This window comes from Streptopelia decaocto (assembly GCF_964273445.1).
Source record: "Streptopelia decaocto genome assembly, chromosome: 1".
NCBI classification, from domain to species: domain Eukaryota; kingdom Metazoa; phylum Chordata; class Aves; order Columbiformes; family Columbidae; genus Streptopelia; species Streptopelia decaocto.
Window position 1 is genome coordinate 59,444,338 of NC_138663.1, and position 19,994 is coordinate 59,464,331.

Below are 19,994 nucleotides of genomic sequence, written 5' to 3' on the forward strand. Positions count from 1 at the left end.
TTTTTTAAGAAGCATTGCTTTCAAATTCTGTGCCGCCAAACATGCTCGGCACCTTTGTCATTCATAGCAGCACTGATACTACATTGTGCTTACAGCATATGTAGTAGTATTTGAGAAACCTGATGTTAAGTTCTAAAGGATATCTGCCTGTTTGTTCCTTCTCCAAAATTTCCTCTGACATTTCCAGATCTCTTATCTATTCCTTTGAGATTTTTCCTCAGGGGACAGTGTCTCTGAGTGATTTCATTAGCTAGGTTGCTGTCAGCTCTCCTTTTGATTCTGTATCTGCTCAGAAGTTCATGATTTTGAAAGTTTTCAAAATTTTCTTTGTTGCTCGTAACACGCACTACATGATATCATGGGAACAAAAACCTTAATGGGAGACATGGGAAGCACAGTGTCTTCTGTTCCATCTCCAGTAGTTACTGCATCAGTCAGAGATGGACACAGGCTCATATCTTTGCTTCAATACAGCTCCCTGGACAGTGTCAGGACCCATATAGTCAATATGTCTCATAGCTTTTTAGATGAGTTGTGAAAACTTCAGTATCCCCAAACTGGGTAGAAATGCAGAGCTAGCAGTTGTTGCAACTCTTGCAACCCAGGTGAGGTTCATTTTTGAAAAGCCCTTATTAGTAACCTTTATGATTTTATGACTGCATCCCGGAAGCCTGCAGAAAGATGTTCAGTCCTGCAGAGGATCCTAAATCTCTTCATGCTGACAGTGACAAATATGTACAGATTATACATAACCCAAATGCTGAGTGATTTCACCAACCCAGTGGGAAGATTCTGCTCTTAATTATACAGGAACAAGTAGGGAATTGCTCTGGTGACGTGAATGGAGTTATTTTGGACAGACACCAATACAGGAGAGAACACAATCTGGCGCCTTGAATACTGCCAACAAAAGCCCGGTTGTGTTATCCCATGACTTGACTGTGGCAGCCAGTCTCACTGAGCTGATGTCTGACCCAGCTCCCATGGAAGTCAATGTGAGCCTTTTCACTCATTAAAACACTTTCCAGTAGACCCTTTTGGCAGTCATATCAGATTTCGGATCAATGGCCCCATTACCTACTTTGATTGAAGCTCACGTTCTCGAAGGTGCTGACCGAACTGCTGTCTTATCTCAAGACTGACCCTGCTTAGATTAGGGGTTCAGATCAGGTGACTTTCTAAAGGCTGCTCAGACCTGAAATATTCTCTGTTTCTCTACAACTTGGTAACAAATAGGGCTGTGGGAGACACCACCACGCTCTAATCCATCAGCCCAACCTATTCTTTCAATGGAAGAAAGACTCCTGGAGCAAGTGTCCTTGGGAATTTTAGGTGTTATTTAACTACTGTATTAGCATACCTGTTCTTATTACCTTGTGATGCTCTCATCATGTTACAACATAGATCAGAACAAGCCCCAAGCCCCGGAGATTTATCTTCTCTAAAGGAATGTTTCTAAGACTTTAGCCCAGTAAACACTGGAGCTTAGCTGGGATTTAGGAGGAATGACTTTTCCTATTTGATTTGCAAGGTCTGTGTTTCCCTGCCTCACTACAAATTTCCAGAATTTGGGGTGATAGGGTTTCATTTAAATAGTTTCAACTCCCTAGAAAAAAATCAAACACATTTCATTTTTCATCTAGAAAATATCCCAGATGACACAATTTTGGAGCTATATGCCAGTGAGAGCAGACTGCTGAAAAATGCAGTTTCTGCAGCATCCACCCAATCGTTGAGGTTTGTGCCCAGCAAAGTTTGCTTTAAATATTCACTTTTAGGGCTTCTGGGATTTTCGGTTTGTTTTCCTCTTCCATCTTAATCTGAGTTTTTGCACGTTGGAGAAAGCTGCTTTTTTTTTTTTTCCTGTGGAACTTTGGAACAAGGGTGGGGATGTGGTAGCAAGATTAAATAAGTGTGTGCAAATGAATATCTATTAAAAATCAGAAGGGAGGCAAAGACAGAGACTCTCTAGGTCTGTTTTTTTCTGCCAGATTCCTCTGTACAGTGTGGATTATGGAAAGACTGATGATCTGCCTGACTGACCACTGAACCATTTCGTTCTTCTTCCTTATTGCTTTTGACCTGATGAATAGCTTATGAATTGCTGACGATGTTCCCTTCACTAAGCAGATTGTACACTTATATAAAAGGCAGGCTGGTCTCTATCCCCTCCCTCTCCCTCCTTCCAGGATTCAATGTCCCTGTCCTAGTTTGGATGGACTTTCTGTAAAATCGTGTTACAGTTTGGAGATTGCAGTTCTCCGATATCAAAGGGTCACATTAGGGTAATTTATCTTTCCTCTTGAAAATCCGAGTGCAAGTTGCACATTTAGGAAAACAAAATTAGTCTAGAACCCTCTAGAGTACCTGTAGCATTGATAAATCACTAAATTAGAAAAATCAAACACCCATAGCGGTTATATAACTGGAGCGTGAATTATCTATAATTAACGGAGACCTAGTCCAAGTCTTACCATAATTGCCATATTCTTACTGAAGAGGACATGTGGTCAAAAGCACAAGCATTTTGGCAGCCAGTTTGGTACCACAGTAAGACGAGCACATAGCATGCAGGTCCGATGATATTTGGAATGATTATGCTATTAAACTGGCAGTGTTCTGCACCCTAGTTGTACTCAAAAGATCCGGGGCTTGAGATTACTATAATTTTGTAGAGTAAAATCCTGGACAAAATTGTATTTAAGCTGATAGAGCCCACTACTGAAATCCTTACATGGTAAAGTGACTCATTGACGTCACTGGAATTTTGCCTGAATAAGAATCTAAGAATAAGGCCCTGAGGGATTAGCTGTGCTCTTCTCTACTTACTCATTAAGTAAATCCTATGCAGCTTCTAATGAATGTAAAATGGCGTAAATGGAAAGATGGGTCTTACATAAAATGAAGAAAGGATTTATTGCAGGCACCTTCATTTAGGTTACTTTTTTTGTTTGTTTTTGTACAGAAGAAGATGAACAAGAACATCTGTAATCTGAACGTGATAACCAATATGACAGAAAATCTCTCAAGGACTGTGGTTTTCAACCTTTTTTGATGTGGAGACCTCTAGAAAGCTTCCAAGGGAAGTGCAGACCTCCCTCTAAGGAATTCAGGCAGCCTGCCAGTAGAAAGAGTTTTTTTCATTATTGTTCATGGTCCTCTTGAATGTAGCCCACTCGCAGATCCTTGATTTAAAATCTGTGCTGTAAGAGGCTGGATTTTGCCAGAGAGGCAATGACTGATGCTGCTTGGGTTGGTCCCTGTAAGCATATAAATAAACATTTGAAGGTGGAACACCTGGATTCAGTGCAATCACTGGCCAACTCTGGAGCCTTCAGTGCCTGTTGTGCACCCTTCTTGCTCCCAGATGATTCAGGAATTGTCCTACTGGATAAGAAACATGATCCATCTCTGACACCAGTCCTTCCCATCAAATTGCTCTTAAATTGGACAACATGGACAACAGGAGAATGGCATGCTGCTGGGAAAGAGGTCTGCCCTGCCTTCTCCTTCAGGACTACAAATATTCTTGCAATTTACTAACAGGCCCAGGAGAGTAAGATTTCTAATTTCCCCAGGCACGATGGCTTTTTTTCAGAGGTAGTTTCCAGTCATTCTTCGGGAGGTGGTGAAAGTGTAAACCCAAAAGAGTGTCTTTTACTCTGGACCATGGTGTGTGTCCACACTAGATCATGTCTAGCAGGCTTGACTTCATGAGGGACTCTGGCCCCACTGATCCCAGAAAATGGTCTTTTAGTTCCCCAGGTCAGCTTCCTAAAATCGCTTCGGGCTGGTAGATGCTTTAGTGTCCATCCTAACAGGTACCAGCACCACAGACCCCTGACAGCACCACTGACAGCAGTACTTCATTCTAACCTTGACATGACTTTTCTTTGCCTTATGGAAAACACCAAAAAGCCATTGATACACCAGAAGCACTCAATGGAAACTGCATTTCTTCCATAGAGTATTAAATTCACTGCCCTTGTTCTCCAGTGCCACAGACCTTCCCATTCCATGACAAGTCAATGTCTAGATGCTGCTGAATGCTCCCTGGTGCCCTCGGATCCTGCTGGTACTGCTACAGCCTTGGTGTGCAAAGGTGCTACGCACCCTGCCTGGTTGGTGGCATGAAGGGGGACACCTCAGCTACCAGCCTGGGGCTTGGCCAGACAGAGGCAGGAGGGAGATGGATAAGGCTCAAACTTTCCTCTTCCAGAATTAACACTTAGATTAATCACATTGATATTCAACTAAAGTGTGGTTAATACATCTTAGGCCAGGCCTAGAAAGAGTACTGGGCTTTACTGATTAATACGTTTTATTATCTCTCATCTTGTTTGGGACAATCCCTTTCTCAGCCTCTCAAAGAAAGCTGTAAATGGGAGACTAACCTGAAATGTTATCCCATTCATTGGTGAAGTATATTTTTCATATTCTTCCATAATATTAGGGCTCTTTTTTTTTGAAGGCAGAAAACTTAGCTAACCTTGCCATGTCCCAGCAAGCACAGACACTGTTTGTTGTGTCATGAAAATGAGCAACACATTTTCAATGTTAAATAAACATTTATCCAAGGGTTCAGCATGACTGCTTAAAGCTTAAGTAAATCGATCACTGTAGGTTAACCTTTGCTCGCAACACTATTTTTCCTTTCTGAAAGCACTGTAACCATCAGATCCCACAGTTACATGGTTTTTCAACATGCTACTGTCAGGAGAAATACTTAGTGGAGAAATCTGGCACAGCAAATGCTTTTCCACCCAATGCTCTGTGGAGCTCAAGAAGTTTATGGGTTGCTGTACTGTATCTTAAGGACATTAAAGATACAGTTTCAGCTACAATCCATCTGGAAAAATACCATGAATGTGAAACTATTGAGAGCTTAGGAGAAGTTAATGTTCCCTGGCACACGCATATCAGCACAGTTCAATTACACAGTTACAAGCATGCTTTCCTTCTAAATTGGCTCAGTGGAACAGATCCTAACATGTCATACCAAGGTGTTTGTGTTACAAAGGGTTATTGTGCTGTGCCTTAGCCAAAGGACATCAGAATAAGAAGATACAAGAAAACATTTGTGAGGAATTTAGGCCATGGTAAACAATGGCTGCTCTCTGCCCTGACAGAGCAAATATTTTTGTACCTGTAAAGCTCCAATTAAGTTGGGTAAGCAGAAAAGTTACCCAGCTTAACTGAAGACTAAAATGGAAACCTGAGAAGAGCGAGGTGTCTTGCTCACTGCAAGGCAGCATTTTTTGTTTAAGAGTTTATTCCCTCTGCCGGTCGGTACAGATGGCCATTTCACTCTCTCTGCACATCTAAAATGGGTGACAGCCCTGCACAAAGTAAAGACTGGAAAAACACATGGACCGAGAACAGAAGTGGAGTGCTTTCAGCGGTCAGAGGCTATTTTTAGAGCAGGGTAGATGATACAGCGGAGGTGGACAAGGTGGGATCCTTTTCTCCACATGTGGCTGAGCCAGCTAATGCTTGTTCCAGAGGGACTCTTAAAGGATCTTCTCACTTCCCTGGAAATTCCTTTTTCTCCTCCGGTAAAATGCTGGAACACTTAGTTTGGATGAAAACCAGACTGTGACAGGAGCTGGGACTGTGGGGAATGCACCTTATGCTTCCTGGCTACCTTTTGGACGTCTGGAAATGTTCCCCAGTTTTCTTTGACTAAAAGTCTCAGTTCTTCTTCCTTCTGTGGAGATTTTCAGTGACAGCTAGAGGAAAAATCTCAGCAATGTTTAAGCCATGTACAGTCATGGGATCTGCTTTCTGTGTCTTAAATGAACTGGAGAGTAAGCATTTCCCATCAGAAGTTGAGCACGCCGCAGAGATCTGCAGATGGGAACTGTGGCACAGGTCATGGGGCAAGAGGTCCCACTTCTCCTCTGGTGTTCCCTGTGAGAGCTGCTGCAGCGTCAGCACAGTGCATCCCAGTCACCACGGTGTCAAGCAGAGTGGGGGCTTTGCAGAAACCCGTGAATGTGGCCAATCCAGGAAAATGTTCCATCTCTTTCACTCTTTAAAGACAAACAGGAACTTTTTCTTGAAGGAAAGCTGCAGTAAGACACCAGTTTGGTGGCTTATTGCAGAGGCACCTGGGAATCTGCAGCCAGGGATTGCAGAAGGCCATTCTAAGTGGGCTTACAGTATTCTTCTACCTCAGTCTCTGAGGATCCCCAAAGCCCCAGTGAGCTGCTGCAGTTCTCCCCATGTGGCAGCTGTCACCTTTCCTTACTTGGCCAGACCCAAGAGCCTCTTTCATCATTGCTATTCTCTAACATACAAGGTCGACCTTGCTTCCACATCCAGCCAAAGCTAAAACCTCTGGAGATATCTTCCTTTTTCTTCCCTTTGTCAGGACTGCTGCAATAGTTCGCTTCCTCCTTAGAGGTTTGCATTTGCAGGTCTCTATGGAAGACTCAGCTATAGCAGGGTATAACCAGGATTAAATGTATGGCTTGAAGACGGAGAGGTACCTAAGAAGTCCGTAGCCTGATTAGTGTTTCTTACTCTGTGTTCGCACTTGCATGAGGCCATTCTGTCCACCCTCTGTGTAGAGATCCCAGTTACAGGGCCAGCCATGGGTATGACAATTGTATGGACCCCTACAGGACAGGCTGCTCTGTCACAGGCTCTCTGAAGCACTATAATCAGGCACAGAAAGTGCAGTAATCCACTTCCATATTATTTCCAAACTGTAAACAGTGGGTTTCCATGTCGATGTGGGCCACACTCCATGTCTCCTCACAGCTCTACTCAGAAGTTTGTTCCCTTTGTGTCTCCAGGCCCTTTGAATTAGGCCACATGCAACTTCTACAACTAAGTGAAATTACAGGAAGACCTTTCAAATCCCAGAACATTCCAGCCTGCTCCTGGAGGTCATGCAAGAGGATACATGAAGCATGTGAAGCCTGCAACTCAGGTCATACTGGGGATGTAAATGGAAGTCAGAAAAACCTGTGAAATTCATTTCCTCAAGTTCAATACAGAAATAAAGCGTCCTTTACAGGATGGTTCAGAGTGAGCACCAAATTTAGCTGCTTTGCATCTCTCCATAGAGAAAGCTGTTTCACTGCTGACTGGAGAAGAAGGCAAGGGTGATTAGACTCACTGAGATGAAGATATCTGTTGAGAACCCCATTCCTCCCTGACCTGCAGCCTCTCACACCCTCAAAATCTTCAGTCTGACAGGAGTGGTAGACATCGGCTTATTGCTCAAGTGGTGTTGCCTCAGTGGGAAACAGTGCAGTGTTTCAATTTCTACCGGCTGGGTCTCGATGAGGTGCAGCTCCTCCACCCTCTGTTGGGGTTTTTAGTGCAATCTCAAGGGTATCAAATCTGACTGATCTCATTCAAAGCACATCTCGGACAGTAAGAAGGAGATGGTTTCCAGTTTTGGTGTCAGACTGCTTCAAGCTATAAATACATCTTCTGAAAAAGCATGTAGGTGGGTAAGATACTGGCCTGTCCTGCAGTTACTGCTGAGATGCTCTGGATGTGGATGTTGGGATCCTTACTATCCAGCAACCCTCACTGCCTGCTCGAGGCCATACTGGAAAATCCCTGAGCTCTGACACAGCTCTTTCCCTTTTCTCCACCTCTTAGCAATATCCACCAACCCATGGTGTGGCAAAGGCACCATGGCTGTGGTAATCTTCTGCTTAAAGAGCTAAGTGATTTCCTCCATTTTTTGAGGTAAACCACTAACCCAAGTTGATTGTGTACAGTGTTACAGACTTGAGCCTCACCCTAAAAAAGCTTCATCCAGCAACCAGAGAGGTGTTAATACACACTGTCCCTTCCATGAATAATGGCAAAATGAGCTGTGGTGGGTCTTACGGGAGCTCCTGTCGTTGCTCCCTGCTCTCTCTGTGGGCACATCGTGGTCTGCAGGCAGGGGTACAGCTACAGTCCCTTCAGTCAGTGCCCTGCATGGACAAATCCAGCAGAGTTTTTTCTTTGAAAATAGCCACTACCAGAGAGGGATTGGTCTTTGAAGGTATTACTTAGCTTCAAACAAGGAAGCATGATTTAGACTCATCCCTTTGAAAGGAAAACTGCAAACAAATGGTTGTTTTCTCCAGCCACACAACGAAGTCCTATTTGAAGTAATCTGCCCCCGAGGCAGAACATATAAAAGATACACCCCTGTTACAACCAGCTGCAGCTTGCTGGGGAAAAAACACTCCAGCAGAGCTGGATCCCTGCTTCAGAGTGACTCACTAACCATGTTTATCCTTCATTATGATGCAGGTTTGCTTCATTAATTGCTCAACTGTTATGTCACTAATTAGAGAACCCTGAATGACTAGGACAGGAGACGTTCACAACAGCTTGGTGGGGTGGAGGGAGTGACAAACAGGTCAGAGACTATATGTGACCTAGCTTTAGAAAGGCAGGAGGGCTGGAAGGATCAGGAACAAAAACTTCTTGTCTGGGGCTCTCTTCTCCAGCTGCCACAAAAAGAAACACATTTTTCTTGCTAGTCTGTGTGCTGCAGAGTCAATGTTTTGGCATAGAGGGTTTATTCTGTGCTTTTTGGTAATACGGGGTGGGAAAAGGAGTAGACAAACCACTGCAGCATTTGTAAGCTAAAGAATGAAGTCTCACACAGAAATCAGCAAACAAAACTAATGTCCTCCTTGGGCTGAGTGACAATTCTGGATGAGTAGGGCATGGCGCATGAACAAGTTACCTGGAAAAAAAGCTGTTCTGTGATTTTATAGCACTTTAATTGATCTACTGTAAATAAGCATGCTCTCAACCCTCAGTAGATATGAGGTCTAATAGCATGCTACCAGGCAAAGACAGCCAAGTGTCTAACGCATTGTAGGTTATTTGTTTCTTACTCACTCAAAAATGAGCACAGGTATTAATTACTCTAATAAAAAGACAAAAAAAGCACACCATAGATGTCCACAGCATCTACAAGTAGCAAAGCTGTTAGCATCATAGTCTAAACTACTTGCACCAAAATGTCCATGAAAAGAAGGCCATTCAGCTTGGAAACAAACTGCTTGAAATTAGGAAGCTGAGGAAGTTGAAAGAGCAAGCACCAAAATGTCTGTCCTTCATGTTCACAATTAGCAACTGAACATACGGCAGAGTGGGAGGACTCGCTGCTTGCTCAGGGTGGAGCATCTGTTACACAAGAGATGCAGCAGTGCCAAGCTCCCCAAGTCCAAGGCACACAAACCTTGCACAGTGGACACACAACCACATGTCTTGACTGCGTGCCCCATCCTCACTGCTGCACAGAGCCACGGCACTCACAAGTGGCTGATTACACGCTGCCAGCTGGAAGTGGGACTTGTCATGATTAACATTTGATGATAGAGTTGTCTGAGATGCCAACACATCTCCCTCCTGCCTGAATCGAGGCGTTTGATATTGATATTCATCACCAAAACATTGGAGCACCCCGTATAAGCAGGAACGGGTTAATGTTTAGCCTCCTGGTTTTGCTTTTCCTTTTTCAGTGCATCACTCTGCTTCACATGTTTTGCAGTAGAATTAGCTGTGCCCTCCTTTTACTAAGCCCTTGGCTCTTGGTGCTCACTGTAAACATTTTCCAGATGTGAAATGATAGGTAAAAGATATAAAATTGTATAGTGGACAGTAGACCTCTGAAACAGTTTATTCACAGTGAATCTAATATACTCTCTGCTAAATACCACAGGCTGTAATAAAAACTTTCTGAGTGTAGTGACCTGGCAACTTTTTTTTTTTGAAAATGTGAAAATGGGCCCCTTGGGGATCTGAAATCTTCTGGCTCTATTCCCTGGCAATGGACAAAGTCCACTTTTGACTCCCAGAACTTTTTGACTCATCAAGCCCAATTATAGGCAGCCCTGGGACCTAGCAAAGGAAGCACTGGGCAGCATTCAATGCCCAGTCCTCTAGGTAATCTTGCTGGTAACTAGCAGTGTGGCACGATTATTTACCAAGCCATGAGGCAGCTGTATAGGGTCATCCTGCTTAGAAGTCCATGCCCTTTCATCCATGTATTGTCTTTTCACAAGTGCTTCACTCTCAGAATTGTAAATTCCTTACACCTCCATCAAGAAAGCACTCCTTCTTCCTCCTCATCTGCTTCCTCCTCCACCCATTTGGTGGTTTCCCCTCTCTATGGTTTCTATTGCTTCAGCTGCTCAGATCAAGAACAGTAATATTTTCACCACAGCTAAATAAAATACACCCCACCCACTCATTGCCACAACTTGCCTTTAAACTTGCTGGAGCAAAAAACCATTCCAACAGGTAAAATATTAATTTACTGTGGGCTCAAATGAGCCTTGGAGCAGTGCAATGCTCTATGAAACTGCACAGGACAGAGCAGGTATTGTCTGCACCTGAATTCATTAGACTTTAATCTGAAAGGCTGGAGGTGGACCCGTCAGAAACCCCAGGTCCAGGTTCCGCATCCTGTTGTGACTGCACGCTTCTCTCCTGGGCTTACCACAACGCCTCCCAGTAGTCCAGGGTGCTTCAGATCCTGAGGTATTTAAAATCCAACCCTAAATTTCCCTGAAGTTCGAGGTATCTAAATTCAACGGCCAAATGGAGAAAAAGCTCAGTGGTGCTATATCTGTTACTCGGTCTGGAGCCCACCATCTGGTTCAGAGACATATCTATGTAACCTTGCTTTTGTTGTGAAACCCTCAGCTCCACTCAGCGGCAATCCGTCACTCCAGGAGGCATGCTAGTCCTTCTCTGTTCTGCTCAGTTTGGTTCAAGGCATCTTCACTCTTAGTAGGATGAAAAAAAAATCAACCAGAAGATCTATGGAAAGAGCAAGAGGAGGCGTGACACCTGACCCGTTCAACACAGTCTCACAGAAGCAAGCATTTGACAGCATAATCTGGCCGTTGGGCTCTATAATCTAAGTTGACAACACGGATTGCTGTTACAAAAGAGAAAACTGAAACCATGTTTTCCCAGATTGCAGAGATTAATCCAGTTGGGGGAGATCTCATTTCCACAGTGACAGCAGACGGCTCCCCAACCTCCCCCCTGCAGCACCTCTCACTTGCAGGTCACCAGCTGGGATTTGGGCAAAAGGGGGTTGCTCAGTGCAGTGAGGCCTCCTGAAACTTGAAAGAGCAGTGACCTACAGGTCAGCCCCCCGCCTGTGGGCACAGAAGTGGATGTGGGGGTGGGAGTCCCTCAGCCTCAACCTGGTTTTGGCAGAGCATCGCGTTTTGGGAGGAAAGCCACAGGGCAGAAGCCTGTGTGAAGCTCAGGAGGTCCAATGTAACTCCATCCCAAACCTCATGTCCCCACGAGAAAGACCTGCCATGACAGGTGGCAAATGGTGGCTTCCAAGGACTGTTTTGTCTGCAATTAGCTGCTTATGTTGTGATAAAAAACTGAGACAAACTGAGACAAAGCAAAGAGCCAATGCTCAGCTCTGGGAAGGAAAGAAGTATGGGGAGGTAACCCAAAACCCCACATTTATCAGTGGTGGTGGTGCTGTCCCCAGGTACTGGTGGTGAGGAGCACCCTTATTCTGGAAGCTGCTGGACCTTCATCACTGGGGTTCAAGCTCTTCTGAGCTTGCCTGCACCTTCTGGCTGTTTCTCAGGCTCATTGCTCATGCTATTGCTTTTCTGAGATTCACAGAGACAAGCAAGACCAGATATAATTTATTCCGAGGAAGTTTGTGACTGCTCGTCTGATTTAAAATTTGAGAGGCTTCTGAATTACTGATGTGGAACCATGTCTTTCCAGGAATGCTTGCACTGGTCTTGTTAATCACATACTTACACTGGTATGTACAACATAACAGGTTCTCCAGTGTTTCCCCAATAGAGCAAAGTCACTGGTTTGACACTGAACTATTACATTTTGCTTACTTGCATTACAAAGCCACAAATAAGATTTGGATTCCCTGAAACTTAGCAGTGTAGAGGAAATGAAAGGAATTACAACTGTGCTGTAGTTTCCCTTCAGAATGGCATAAGAAACAAGCACAAAGAGATAAGGTGGCTTGCTCAAAGCTACCTGAGCAGTCAATAGAAGATGATAAACCAAACCTAGATTTCAAAACTCTCATCCAACTGCCTTTTCATGGGACCTTATTCTCTTCACTGACAATATTGCCTTTTGTCTGTATAACATTCAGTTTTATAAAGTACATGAATGGGGTCTTAGTTATATATATAAAAAAAAAATAAAAGAGGCTGTGAAATAGCAATGAAAATCTCTTACAAAAGTAAAGTAAGTGCGAAGTTCAAGCCATCATAGTAGGATGCAAAATATAAGTGATTTGCTCCAGAAAGATAAAGTAAATTCAGAATTATAAAAGGCTGAAAACAAGATGCATGAATTCCCTTACATGGCTTTTCCCCATAAGACTGGCAAGGGCAACAGTTGATATGGTTAGATCAGTGCAAATGAGCCCCATCAAAAATGGCTTGCTTCTTCATGCAGTTTATTCCTAAGCCATTCTGAGAAATAGAGTGGTAAATTGAATCAATCATTGAATCAAATGTTGCATCTGAATTTAAAGAACATATGCATAATTTTATTTAAAATATTATAACTTTTTCTGCTGAGATGATAACTAGGGTCAGCCAAATTTAGTGGCACAGGATATAGGAGGATATAAGTTGATAACTCTCAGCACTCCTGAGGTGTGGCAACACTTCATACCCTCTCTGTCAGTTTGGGCAGAGGGAATGTTTTCCATGATGAGCTGCACTAAACTTATCTGTAGTGGTAGGGGAAGTGTGGGTGATTTGATGACCCTTGGGTAACTGAGAGTCACCAACTTGTGTTGCCATGCCCTCGTCAGTGGGAAACACTTGTCCAAGGCACTGTTGGTGGTGGACCAGACTGTTGATGTACAAGCACAGGCAGGACATGCTCAGACAACTCCTAATTTTCACACCAACTCACAGGTGACGTTTTTCTTTGATGTCACATGCCTCTGACCCAGGTGTAATTTGGCTAATAAAGCAATACCACTATTACCACTCAAGGCCTCATCCAGGTCTGAGTCTAAGACGACAAATAAAAGTAAAGATAAATTTCTCTCTCCCCTCATGGTTTAAGGCACCAGGGAGGACCAATGCACAAGCAAACAACTGGAACAAATCTGATCTGCTGTAAAAGGATTTTATTCATGTAATAAAATTAATGTACATTTGAAGAATTTTACAAACAGTCTTGCATATCACTTAATATGTGGTAAACCCCATATAGTGCTTTCCTATCTGGTTTATAGCATGGTGTTAGCTCTTCCAGAGCGAAAACAAGATCTCAACTGCAAACGAGTGACAGCCTACAGCTTTAAATATCAGCTGTGGAGGGCAGCTATTTCAGCACAACAGATGCCTTTCTCCTGTGAAATTCCCACGCACAGGAGATGCCTGGGTTCATGTGTGCTTAGCTGCTCCATCCTTCAGCACTTCCTTCCCTTGAGTGAGGGAAAGTTAAGGAGGGCTCCACTTCCAGCAAGGATGCAAACGCTGTTTTGAATTACAAAGAGGAAAATTAAGGACTCTCCCTGGGCAGCCTGGCATGTGTTATAAATTCCTTTGTTGGGTCTTCCTCCATCGAATAAGAAAACCAAAGGGTTCAAAATGCTTTAGCAACACAAAGAGACCAGTTTAACTCCCAAACCTTGAGCAATCCTTCCTCTCACCCAAACCCAAACAACAGTAGGCAACAGGATCCCAGCACTTCTGCCATAGTTACACTTCTCAGTGTAGCAGAGCTCTGGCTGTCAGTGAGTTCCTTTTTTTAAACAGGCAAGAAGAGAGCATGGAGAAGTTAGGACAAAACATAGTACACATGACCTGAAAGCTGCTGGGGAAGTGGGACAAATTAAACAAGGAAGGAATTCTCTGTACTAGCACTTCCATATATATAACTAGTTTCTTCCTGATGTGGTCCCATTGCTGCACGTAGGTTGGTTGTGTGGCTTGTCTGATCCCAAACAGATCCCTTCTTTGCTCGTTAAGCAAGCCAGACTTGAGAAGGTTAGAGGAACACCTTGGCTTTGACATAGTCTACTGCAGGAAGAAAGATGTTATCAGGATATTATCTTTGCATTGTTGAAGTACAGGGAGGGGGGAACACATAGAAGATGATTGTGACTCATAGTTTAATATAAGATGGCTAAGAAATAATAGTGGAAGTAAAAAAGACAGATAAAAAATGACAGAACTCAATAATCTTTCAAAACTGGTAGTTAAAGATCAGGAAATACAGAGTCAAAGGGAATTTGAACTGCCCTGCCCAAGACCAGGAATATAAGCCTGACCAGTAATACAAAAATAGCGTCTTCTTATAAAAATGAAAAATCTTTGCAAAGCCACAAAGCTTCAAAGTATCATTTGGTTCTTCTATTAAGGTATCATCTGCCCTGCCAGACACATTCCTGCTACTGTCCTTCCGAACAGAAAAAGAGAGGGAGAAAACTACTCAAACATGACGAAATAAACTCATTACAAAAACTACAAAATCTATAGCAATCACAGATAAAGATGCAGAAAGGAGTTCTTAGAGGGGAGATTTGTAGTGCTTCTTCCAAATGACTCACATCTGTCAGTGTCCTGAAAAATATCACCCCTGAAAGATGTCACCTTCTAGCACTCAAGGTGGAATCATTTTACAGTGTAAATTAAAAAAAGATAAAAACATGTGAGTATGTGTGAGCGAGGGACTAGTGTTCACCAGCTGTGACCCAGTGAAGAGAAGAGGGCCCCTTGATTAGAGGGTCCATCAGCCTGCTTCTTACAATCCACAGAGAGCACTGCCCACTGCCCTGCTCAACTCTTCTTCACTGCATTTTAGCTCCGCAGTAGATGGCAGCTGCATGGAGGCCCCAGGAAGACTCCTTCCCACGTGGGGACATTTTCCACACAGCCTCCACTCCTTTGCTCAGTGGCCAGACCTTCAGGGCCTCAAGGTTGCAAACTGCACCGCTGTCTTAGGGACACTTGGGTTTGTGGGATATCTGTGGGTTTACTAAGACTTTTCACGTGCCTCCTGTATCTTTTCCAGCTCCTTCAACTTTACAACGTGCCTTCTTGTGCAGGTTTCTCTCTGAAATGTAAACACCCCATGTCTTGTACAAGATGCAATGAAAACAAAATATTGTTGGGTGTTCCTGCTGGCTCTGTCCACATCTCCTCACTACCCTTTTGGCTTCTGCTCCTGGGTCATTCTTCAGGGGTATCTACTCTTCTTCCTCTTTAAACCTCAGCCACCAGCTTTATACCTCAGACTAAGAGAATCTGCGTGTTCTTAAAGACTATAAACACAGCTGGGTTGTCTGAAGAGACTTTGGTTTACTGAAATTTTGCATTAAAACCACATTTTTACAGTTGTTTTTTGTATGTTACTTATTTTTATAAAATATATAACAGGCACTTAAGAATAAAGAAGCAGTCAACAAAAACACTTTGCTTATATGACACAGCATTTGGAAAATCAACAGAAAAACTGGGCCCAGTGCTGGGCCTCTGGCAACTCACCGTCTGCCTTTTTCCCACCCATTTTCAGGCTCCTACACTATCACCCCACACACTTCATTACCACATCACTTCTAAATCCGTTGGAAGGGGATTGCTGATGCTGCGTTTGCTCACAGACCTCAAACTCTCTAAGCATCTCTAGTGTTCTGTGAAGGTCTGTGTTAAAAGCTTTTTGGAAGCATGGCTAGATTAGATCTACCGCTTTATTCCTGTTGGCTCTCTGGCTGTGCAATATAAGCATCGAAGCTTTGAGTTAGATGGAATTATGGCATTAAGAAAAACACAAGTAAAATTAATGACCAGACAATGGTCTACCTAAAGGAATATATTTATCCCTTACAACCTTCATGCTTAACTGTAGCATAAGCATTTAGTTTTTCATTATAAGATCCGTTGATAGTTGAAATATACCAAAACCAGACCTCACAGAGAGGGGTACTCAAGCTCCTTACTTGGTGTGACCTGTGAATACATTCTTTTCTGAGTCCTAAAGCTACTGTACTCCTTCTAATACACTTTTTGTTGAGGTTTTTTTTCAAGCCCATTTGTGTGTGGAACAGGAAAGGAGGGAGTAAAAGGAAAAGTTAATGATACACCGAGAGAGGGGGAGACAGGAGATAATCAGCCCTATTACTATGGCTTATGCAATTTCCAGATGTTTGTTAATGAAAAAAACATAGAAAGGATGAAATTAAGAGGAAAACTTAAATAGAAATAATCCAAAACCAAATTCACGTTTGCGTAAAGTTTGCTGCAGCTCAGAAACCCTTTGTGTGAACCTGGACTGATTTATGATTTCACATCAAAACCATGCCAGGCAGGGGATTTTGCATGGTTAGGTTGTGAGACCAGATGATTCTCACTACTTCCAGGGTTTATTCAATTCCCAGAACACAAAAGAAAAGCCGGGGGGTGCAAGCCTGCATGAACTGACATAAAAGAGAAAACAGCAAATCTCTGAAAAGCACAAGGGCCAAGTTTTACATAGCTCCAGTTGTGAACTAGGAATTTCCACATATTCTTTCCACACTAGTGATTCCTTTGAAATTGCACCCTCTTCTCCTTCCAGTCCAGACAGCCTAAAGTTACATGTGTCTTGGCTCTTCTGCAACTACATAGCTTGGCCCTCAGTCCTCATCTGCAATACTACATTAAAGTTCCCAGGAAGCCCTAGGCAGGCACTGATTTGGGACAGAGGAAGAAATCAAGGCATGGTCCAGGTCATGTAAGGCAGCAGCAAGCCTATGGCCGCCCGGCTCCCTCCACGCTCAGCATGGCTGCCTTGGCTTGAGCTAGACTATTTTTAAATCACAGTATGCCATTTCCTCATGCTTTTCATTCTTCTATCTCGCTATTGCTTAGAAATGTTGTTCTCATTTATTTAAATGGCTGGAATGCCAAGCAGTCACGATTCCCTTTCTAATGTGTGTGGACTGCAGACTGTTATTTCTGCTTACCCATTTCAATATGCAGAATTTATACTTCCTGTATGATACATATAGTGCCCCCTGACACTGGTTCATCTCCTTCTTGGTTCACCGAAACAGTGTCCAGGCAATGCCAAACTGTCCTGAGAATCCCACAAATGCCGTTTCACAACACTATTTGGTGTACGTTTCCCTTATTGCAATTATTCTTTGCAGCTAAAAACCTACACAAGGAAGACAGCAGTTACCCAGTTGGAAGTCCTATAGCCATACATTTCTCTGACATGGTTCATCAGTTTCCTTCTCTCCTCTGTGGGAGAGATCTAGAGATTGTACTCAAAAAAGTGGTCCATTTTGATATCAAAGTGACTGATGGTGAAAATAAGAAACCCACAACTGTGACTAAAAGTCCCTAAATATTTCTGTAAATATAGCCTCTCTGCAGCTATATTTTTTTCTCATTGGGATCTATATTTGAAAAGCTCATCTTGCAGTGATCTCTGGGAAATAACACAAGTAGCACTGTACCTAAAGGTTTGCAGACTGACAGACACAAGCTACCTCTGAGTGGGACGTAAATGGCAAAAAAAGAAAGAAAAAGGATGTGTCCTGTAGTGCTTGTGAACAGCAAGGACCAGAACCCTGAAATTCCTGGTACTGCTGCCATTGCCACTGCTGGTTTCCAAACCAGTGAGGGTTTGGGAAGCTCTCTCCTAGGCAAGTCCTCCTACTCAGAAATCATCATTATTAGCAACTCTCTCTCAGAGAATGAAACGGTTCTTGCCTCAAATAGGTCACATGGGTTTCCCTGTTTTCAACAGGACATTTTTCACATCAGCTTCTGGAAATGTGGCCAATTCTCTTTTTCCTTCTAGTGGTTGTTGGGCAGCCCACGTTGCCCAGTCCTTAGCTGGTGCAAGGCAGCCGTGACTCCTTCACGGTACCTGGGGTTGAGCCACGTTGTGCCCCAGAGGATGCCACACCATGGAACAGTGCCTGCTCTGTAAAGTACCCTGGAGACACACGGGTTCTCAGCTGCTCTATTTTCAACTTTTCTCACCATGGTACTCATCTGTCTAAGGCTTGTTCACATTATTGTGCATTTACTTGCTGGCTGTGATAGAATGGTATGTATCTTGCCCAAGTTTTTCTTGTGGTGCTGATTGACTGAAAATGCATCCTGTTGTGATTGTGACTTTTGCCATCTACTAGATTTATTTTTATTTAGATTAATAAATGTGCTGTCATGGTGCGTGCACGGTGCATGGTCCATGCACTGAAAGCACAATATTACCACAACAACTCTGACCACTGTCGGGAGCTACCAAGCCAAGTCTGAGGTCAGATTTTTTTCTAAAAAAAGAAAACATTTGAAGAAAAACACCCAAAACCAATTACAGTCCATGGCTATGGGTGGTCGATTCACCCATTCCTACTCCTTAAAAGACATTCACATTACACAAGGACTGTGCCACTGGAAGAGGACATGCTGCAGGGAATCCTTGCACGGTAATTATAAAACAGTTCCCATTCCTGGGTGACTCAGGAATGGTTCTTATTAAGTGTTAGTCCAAAGTTCCGAAAGTTTTATCATATTTTAATAAATTAGAAATCTGTTAAAAAGACTGAGAAAGGAAAAAATGCTCATTTTTGCAATCAAACTGGTGAGCAGTTCCTGGGTTGACCCTATTAATAAGAATTTCCAAGCCAATTAGATTTAAGATGGCATCTTAATCTCTCGTTGCTATGGGGTCTCTCCTAGACTGCCAAAGGAGGCAAAAAAGTAGCACACGATGGAACAAAACTGCCAAATTCTCAGCTCCTTAACAACCACTATACGTGAAACAAGTTGGTACTTATCTTAAGTCAAACCAGTCAATGGGACTGTTGGAAGAATTTAACAATTTCAATACCTCAGATACTTTCTGACACACTCTCTGCTGGCCTTTGTGCAGCTGCCAAATCTGCAGGGTTCCTGGCTTGGATCTGAGTAAGGACATCTTTTTCCAACTGGGAAATAACTTCAGATTGTGCAATGTTGTCAGGAGACTCAGAAATTTAAAGCTAAATCTGAAAGTAAGCTTATTTTACTGCATGCTTTCCCAGCTTGTGCTGTATCTTCGAAACAAATTTAATTCAGGCTTATTTAACTTTTTGTGGCATCTGGGCTGGAAGGAAAAAGGAGGTAGTTTATGGAAGCTGGCAGGGTAACAGACAATGGGAATCTTACCCAAAATTTCATCTTTTTTGTGTGTGTGTGTATGTATTCAAGTGCTTTCAGGAGAAGTTCACCCTAATCCTCTACTTGCCATTTGAAAATGTAGAAGAATGAACATCTAAGTTAATGTGCTGGTTAGCTGATTTGATTTGATCTTTGAATTAGAAAGATGTGCTGATTTCTCCATCTCAGCATTTCAGAGAGCCTTTACAGCCCTGAGAGAAGAGCCTGAACAGATTTCGGCTTGTGACATTGGGTTTGTGCCCCAAGTGCTGGGCTTGTCCCACTCACACCCCATAACGCTGCAGCCAATGAAGTGCAACACCATGACCTCTGTGGCAATGGCTTTCAGATCTAGAGGGTCTAAAATAAAGAGGATCCCTTCCACAATGTTTTCCCTCATTTTAGATTAAATATATACATATATAATTATGTAAAGTCTTTTTCTTTTAAAAGTAGTTGTTTTCACAGCACTTGCACTTATCACTAAAAAAACAACACAGTAGAAATTATATGGCATGATATAAGAAGTTCTCATTAGCAATTTTTATTTCTTGTAGAAGGCTGAATGAAGAATAGTCCCAGTAGGACATGGTTGCAGTACACTAATCTCTTTCCAGGACATTAAAAAACCTCTGCCACCTCACCACTTTCTCATCTGGAATCTCTAGAATAATTTTAAAGTAATTATTACTCTAGTGGTTCCATATGAAATTGCTGTCTATTCTCTTGCTGAGCTGTTGGTAAAAGCCACTTTTATAAGGCATTGTGTAAATACTACAGTACATCTAGTGTTGCAAGGTAAACTTTATTCCTTTAACACTAACATTTTTGGGTTAAAGGTTGTAT